We start from the raw sequence: 8,120 nt of genomic DNA, 5'->3' as shown, positions 1-8,120 counted from the left end.
CATAGAAATTATGTATAATGAATAGTTCACTATATCAAAATCTAAACACGACAGAAACTAAATAATTCCTTTATTTCCAGGCTTATCAAATGCCTTCATACCTGCTGCTGCTTGTTTTTTTTTTGTAATTAATTATTTTATTTGTGTATGTAACATTTAGTAGTTGAAAACCGATAACCATAATAGTTTTTTTCCAAACATTATATTTTGTATGACATAGATTAAATAAAATAAAATACAAATAAAAAAATATGTTTTTCTTATCTTTTTTTATTTGAAAAAAGAAAACATTCACTTGATTTCACTTGATTTAATTTAACTTTAACCTTCTTAATTCTCCTACAAGCACATTAAATGCAGTCAACAAGCTATCGTATCAAACTGTTGTTATTCTTGAGAGCAAACGTCGATAAATATATACGTCTTTTCTTTCCAAAGCTGAACTTGACACTAGTTTTTATTCAACTCAACCTCCGAATACTCTTTGGAAAATCCCTCTTTACCCCTCTAACCGGACCAGTGCAGTCAGGTGCCTTGTTGTCGTCCCTAAAGTCAGACTAGTGTGTCACAACACGCGGATTATGGGGGTTAGGAAGATGCACCAGTACGATGCTGTTGATCATGCAAGACCGGCAGTTTTGTCTCTCCTGTTATCACAGGTAACCTTCAGGCGCTGACAAAACCAAATGGCCCCAAAGCTGAAGGTTTTATCGTCCAAAGTTACGGCCTTTGTGCAGAGATGTGTTGTCTCTGACCCCTTACTGGGTCACCAAGCGCCGTTAAAGGTGGCAGTAAAGCTGAAATCTAGCAAAAGAAAGGAAAAAGGTCTCAGCATACAAGTGCACATTATTTGGTTTAATTAGATTAATTCATCATTAAAATAAACACGATCATTTTGGTGCACTAATGAGCCCCTCGAATTCTCAGCCAGCGTCGGCAGCATTAAACATTCAACGCGCAGCGTGCCCATGTGGCTTCAGAGGAAAAAGACTGACGACGGCTTAAATCAGGATAAAAGTTCAATGAAATTGAAAGTTTTAGGTGTAAACAACCTTTGGGAGGAGGTAGAAGAGAGTCGTAACTGTGCCTTCTTTCTTTGGGGGGGTATAACTAAAACGTTAACAGAAAAACAACAGCAGACAACTAATATTAAAACAACACCAGGGGGGGTTCATATTACAATTTTGCATTTTCATCCATAGTGTGATCTTTTTTTTTTTTATTCTTAGGAAAAACCAACTTTCTTTCAGCTCTATACCGAAGCCTCAAGGAAAAAACAACTTTCTTTCAGCTCTATACCGAAGCCTCAAACATTCTTAATGAGTGTGAGCTCAGGCATGCTCATTATGTCGCTGCCTGAGGCCAAACTGATGGAGGCGAGTGCGTGGCTGAAGGTTAAATGTCATCACCGTGGACGAGAAGCCGAACCGTTCTGTTGTGCTAAAACCTTTTTTTTCTCGTTTCTTTCTTGCAATTCCTAGAAGAGCCCAGTTTGGGAGTTTATGTTGCTGCATGGTTGAGTTTTAATGACGGTTTTGGGAGACTGTGCCGATCTCATGGAGCGCTTTAATGCGCGCTGCCTATTAATCAGCCACACTCCCTGCCCTCCATGCAAAGCTGCAACCCCCTAAAGCTTTTGTGATTCAGCAGACATACCTTCAACTGCAATCAGCTGGACTGTGTGAAAGTAATTTAGAGTCTCGCTCCGGAGGGAACCGCCATTAAGGAAAACTCACACTGAAACGCACTAATGGCCTTGTTGGACTGTATTTCTCCCGGGCCTTATCCGGGTTGCTCGCACAGGTTCAATTGCTCATTTTTTATCTATCTATTTTTCATGTGTGTGTGTGGTGCGAGCAAGTCGGTTTTCAAGGTTGTGGTGGTCTCTTCAGTATTTGTATCAACAACAACAATCATGTTGGTCCCACCGAATGAAAAAATAACAACAGAAAGAAACAGAAACAGAAAGATCAGTCTTCAATAGTCATTTTAAATCAATCAAAAGGAGTTTCTGTAATTTTTCCTCCCCGAACAGGTGTGGAGGTTAACTGTCCACTGACAGGGGAGCTCTGCAGCAACCCTTGAATCTCTCTGATGCTCTAGGGCGTCCCCTGTTGGTCAGTCATATCAATAAACAGCCACTGACGTTTCCTTGCACTAGCTAAACAAGACAGCAGGTTCTTTGATAGAGCCACTCCACCATGTATGAGGTCATTGGCTAGCAGTGTAGCCCCGATTTAAACGTCTGACCCGTGTGTCGACGCCTTTTAAGTTGAACTGTCAGCAAAAAGCACAGTTTAAATTGGCAGTTGATAATCCTCTTTTCTTTAGGCAGAATGAATATAGAGCCAACATCCGTCCATTTCCTTCCTGTACATCTTGGACAAGAGATTGTGAGTGTTTTGTGAATGTTACTACGACACAGAAGCTAAATGGACTAGACACAGCACTAATTTCTTAGAGAGCCCCTTAAAATTAGATTAAATTGAGAGATACCATTAGGTCCACAAGTGAATGGAAGTTTTGATCATTTTGCTTTTCATATTTAATGGCACTGAAATAAAACACTCAGCGTGTAATCAAAGGGAATACTTTCATTTTTCATTTAATCAAGTTTTCAAAAAAACGATTTACTGTTTAGGAGCAGCCATACAGCACTTTGAAGAAGCTTAAGTGCTCAAAACTATTTGGTCTACACGACATAATTGTTAATATAACCATCATTTTTGATACTTTGCAGTTCGGAGTTTTCTCCCTGGAAATGCGTCACCAGACCCAGTTACCGCTGGTTTCTCTGCCTTTTGCCTCCAGTTGTGTCATCACTAACCGAAAAGCAAGTTCTAACGGCTCACACCTGGCCATTAAAGACTTTTTGTTTCTTCAAACAGTCTCAGCTTTAGCAGCATGTTTGGGGTCATTATCCATCAGCACTGTGGAGCAACATCCCACCAGTTTTGTAGCATTTGACAGAATGCAAGCAGAATATATCAGTGAACACCTGATCATTTATCCTTCCTCTTCCGTCAGCAGCAGTCACACCCTGATAAACACCGGGGAGCCTGTTCCATTCGTGGCCGTGTGACCCAAACCATCACGCTGCCTCCACCGTGTTTCAAACATGATGCTTTAAGCTGTTCCTTTAAGTTTCAAAACGTTTCCCTTCCCATCATTGTGTTACACATTTGTCTTGGTTTCATCTGTTCAAAAGAATCTTTATCCAGAACATGGGGAACTGTTTTAAATGTTTATGTTTGTGTTTACTCTTGGTGTTGTCATTATTGTAAACCCCTTGTATTTACATTCAGGCTGTTTTTGACTCCTGATGATGCTGTAAAGGGGTTTGTCGTCTACGATCGTCCACTATTGTTATCTTTCGTGGTTTCTTCCAGGGCTTCTGTTGTTGAACTCACCTGTGCTTTGTTTGTTTTGAAAATGTCTTAAAGTGTTGTAAGCAGTGTTTGCTATATCTCACTTGGATACTTCTTTCATTCCAACTGAGACCTCCTTAGATTAGTATCTTCAACCAACAGCCAACTCAATACCTGATATCAGACCTTTTATCCTCTTCATTAATAGTGAAGTAAAGAGGAAATAGATTTTTATCTTCTCAGTCAACTGTTCAAATACTTTTAGCGCCCTGAAAACAGCGCCATTCTCCATGAAATGGTTTTGATTCATAAATCAAATCCATTGTGGTGTACGAAGGGATCAATATAAAAACGCTGCCAGTGCTTAAATATTCATGGACTTATTTCTAAGTTTGGATTCAATGCTTATTTCTAACTGTATCTCTACTGAGAAGATTAAGAAAACACTTCCAACTTATAACAACACTATGTTTGGCATGAGGCCATCTTTCAGGTAAACTGTGAAAACATAGCTTAAAAAAAAGATTACTTTTCAAATTGGCAATATTCCTCATTCATATACATTTGAGTCCTTCCTTCTTTCACTCCCTCCCTCACTGAGAAAAAAACCCTTCATATCGCCATGTTTATTGCATGTTGACATGAAAAATATTTTAGGGTGAACTAGGAATGATTCATATATACACAAGGCCTCAGTGCCTTCTGTGTTTGTCTTCAAACTTCAGTTTACCCCAAATCGTGTATATAAACCATGTTTAAGAAGGGAAGATCACTTTCTGGACTCTGGCACGCTGGGATGCAGCGTCTCGTGGAGAAGGAGCTGCTGCGTCCAAAGGAAAACACGTGGACTTTTAGGAAACTGGGACATTTTCTGTGGTCTTGTGACTGTTGGATGTTAGTGAATGTATTCTGCTGGGTGTCTTCATGTGTTGCAGAATCGTAGGCTCGGGATCAATATCTTTAAGATCAGGAGTTTTGAATTGCCTATAATGGAAAAGTGAAAGAGGACCTGATGGATGTCAACCCTGGGTTGGAAGAGGCTGCTCGGTGTCAGTGTCTGGCGTCTTCTGTTGACCTCTGCGAGGGGGGGGGAAAAACTGAAAGACTTTTGAATGACCTCCAAACCGGTGGAAACCCATTTGGTTCCTTTCGCCCCCTGCGATCGTGTGTCGGGAGTGTGTGGGTGTTTACACACAACAGCAAACTGGTGATTCATTGCTGTGGCAGTGGGCATGACGACACGTCTCCAGGCTCCACGTTCTCTGCTGGCGTTTACTAAACAGCCTGTGGAGGACACCACTGTTTTAGTAAATACAGAGGGTGCGTGTGTGTGTGTGTGTGTGTGTGTGTGTGTGCATGTGTGTGTGTGTGTGTTTTCGGTTGAATCGGTACCAGGAGAGTTGGACCTTCTCCTCAGGTGCTCAGGTCAGCAGACGATGGGCTGAAGCCCTTCGCTCTGAGGGAGCACACCTGTGGTCTCCTAGATGAAATGTGTCAGACACTGAAGTGTGACTCTTTTTCCTTCTTTTTTTTTTACAAATCTATAATCAGGACAGTTCCTACACACACAAATCTGTCAGGCATAACAGCTCCTGAAGAATGGCTCTCTGTCTGAGTTTATATTGTAAACATTTGCATACACTGAACACACACCAGCACATATTTCTGTGTGTGCGTGTGTGTGTGCGCGTGTGTGTGTGTGTGTGTGGTGCAGTGCAACCTCTTGAGGTTATGCGTGTGTGTTTGCGGGTGTGTTCCGTTAGCTCGGCAGGTGTGTGGAAGACTGCCACGAGCCAGGCAGCAGGTGGAGATGAGGATTTATAGATTTTTATCGTAACTCTGTGTTGAGCAATAATTCTTGTGCCCGAGGCAAAGAGCGTGCACGGCTCCACCTGAGTGATGGATGATGGGTATCCCTCAGCCCACGACGGTCCGGTTGTGTGTCAAGACACACGCAGGTTCACTTTCTCTATAACCGCCTGACATCTCAAGTTTTGCCCTTCAAATCGTTGTCATTTTCTGCTAAATGAGGGCGGGCAACAGACAAATCCAACAGGTGCTGACAGTTTTACGCTGTTCTCCGCTGAGCTGATGAGACAAACAGCCGGGAGGACAGAGGATTTTACATTACGTTGAAAGAAAAACGGGTATAAAACCTGACACAACCTGTCCACATTTAAAAAAAAAAAAAAAATCATAATCAGTACAAATGAGAAACAGACAAAAAGACAGGGGGAGTTCCCAAGATACTGACTGGGAATAAATCCCTCAGGTTTTGCCGTTTCTTATCTGTAAAGTCCCATCTGGAACTCCACCGTCTCCCACTAAACTTGTCATCTCCATCCAAGGTGTGATTAAACAGTTACAAATTTGCATCAGCTTGAGACTACGGAGTACGAGGCGTCTGCTGTTCGCAAAGATGAGAAATGTTTCTGTTGGCAGGGATCATGCTGGATTGATTAGGACGTCTTGCGCTGTTCGTGTGTCTTATTATTAAGGCCTTCAGCACAAAGTCTGAACATGATATAGTGGAGTAGGTGAGGGGGGGGGGTCTAATATCGGCTGTGATAGCTTCTCCGACAGCTCAAAAAAACTGAGCTGGAGGTGCAAAATGTCTCAACATGGATGTTGCAGTGTAAAATGTTCTCCTCACCTCCCACTTTATTTGACTCCGCCAGATTTTAAAGAACAAAGAGAGCATCTAAATTCATAGTGTCTCACTTAGATGTGCTTTTTGTGCAACTCTGAATTCTCTCCATAATCCTCCACATCACATTTAAAGCCCTTGATGGCTCGGCACCTCCTTTCATGTTCTATTTTCTAATTCTATTCCTTTTTTTTTTTTTTTTTACCTTGTCTGCACACATATTAATGATTGATACCATGCAGGTAAAAACCAAAGGCATATATATGTGCATTATTGCTATATTTAATATATATACATATATACGCCTACATACGCATACACATACATTCTAATTCTATTCCGACCGACCGACAGACTGGCCTGAATGTGAACTGTGCTTTTTCAATTTCAGCTCCAATATTTTAATAAAACACTGTTCTTAGAGTCTGACGCTAACATGTGTGTAGTATCTTTACTGTTGATTTTGCATCTATTTTAAAACTCATACTTGCTGTGCATGTATTATGCACTGTATTACTTATGCCATTGCTTTTTTAAGGCTTTCTGTCCTACTTGACCTACAGTTATCAATCAGGCTGAGCTACATGGATTAATTTTGTCTCGCCTGCTCACTGTCTGCTCCCTAATCTTCTAATCCGGTCTGGAACCATGATACCTGTTGGAGGACTTATCCTTTTCGCTCATGAACTTGCCGCTGCTGACTCCAGTCCTGAGTGACTTCTAGAGACTTTGGCACAGTGTGATTCTCGCGGGGTCACGTCGGACGCGCTCGCAAATCTGAGAAACGAGTAAAGCCAGAGTTTATGATCCATCCAAATGCTGGCTCATCACTGGCTTTGAAATCAGTTATGCAAATTCCCCCACAGTGACCTCCTACCTGTAAGACACTTTGTTATGAGTGCCAAGATGTTAAATTCCACTTGATCCACTTGAAGTGCATTATCACTGTCAGTCTTCTTTTTTTTCCCTTTCTTTCCTTTTGTTTTTGTGTTTAGTGTAAATGGCTGTCATGCTGCCTGTGTTTCAGGGTAAATAAAGGCCTAAGGGTAACATCAGTAAAAGGGGTTTTATTTGTTTAAATAACACTCAAAGCGATGAAAGAATGAGCTCAGTGAAATGAAACGAAATGACTGGCAATTTTTCAGCTCATTTTTGTCATTTAACTGTAAATAATGGCTATTAACAATCTTTTCGCTCCAATGAAGATCTGTTGACGGGATAAGTACTGATAATATACAATATACAGGACTGTGTCAGAAAATTAGAATATTGTGATAAAGTCCTTTATTTTCTGTAATGCAAAAATGTCATACATTCTGGATTCATTACAAATCAACTGAAATATTGCAAGCCTTTATTATTTTAATATTGCTGATCATGCATTACAGCTTAAGAAAACTCAAATATCCTATCTCAAAAAATGTGAATATTCTGTGAATCTTAATCTTAAACTGTAAGCCATAATCAGCAATATTAAAATAATAAAAGGCTTGCAATATTTCAGTTGATTTGTAATGAATCCAGAATGTATGACATGTTTGTTTTTTTTATTGCATTACAGAAAATAAAGAACTTTATCACAATATTCTAATTTTCTGAGACAGTCCTGTACAGTAAAATGATATTCTGTATGGATTATATGTGACAAGACAAAATATATCACTAATCAGTTAAGTGGATAACTACATGTTAAAGCAGTTTTCTGCAATTTTTACTTCCAGTTTTCACATTTTACCTTATTTTGTCTTTATGTGCACTTTCAAAACTATAAAATTCCCCTTTTCTAGATTATTTCTGCTTGGGTGACAGTTAGAAAAGAAAATACACACTGAATTTACTTTTACAGTGCAGAGTTGTGTCTGTGTGCAGGATTAAAAAGTACTTTTAACCTCTTGGATATTGTGTCGTGGTGAAAGTCGTGGAGCGAATATGAACCAACGGCTGGTAAACTGCACCGTTAGATTGCTCTTCATTCGGCTGCATCAACAACATTCAACATTCAACAGCATCCTCGCTTCCCTTTTCCCGACGAGTCCCTTAATAAAGCTGTTTGCATCCCGTCAGCAGTGTCTGCAAACAGACTGTGCAGGCCGGGATTTTTTGTT

The sequence above is a fragment of the Cololabis saira genome, chromosome 7 (assembly GCF_033807715.1).
Source record: "Cololabis saira isolate AMF1-May2022 chromosome 7, fColSai1.1, whole genome shotgun sequence".
NCBI classification, from domain to species: domain Eukaryota; kingdom Metazoa; phylum Chordata; class Actinopteri; order Beloniformes; family Belonidae; genus Cololabis; species Cololabis saira.
Note: the sequence above shows the minus strand (reverse complement) of the source record.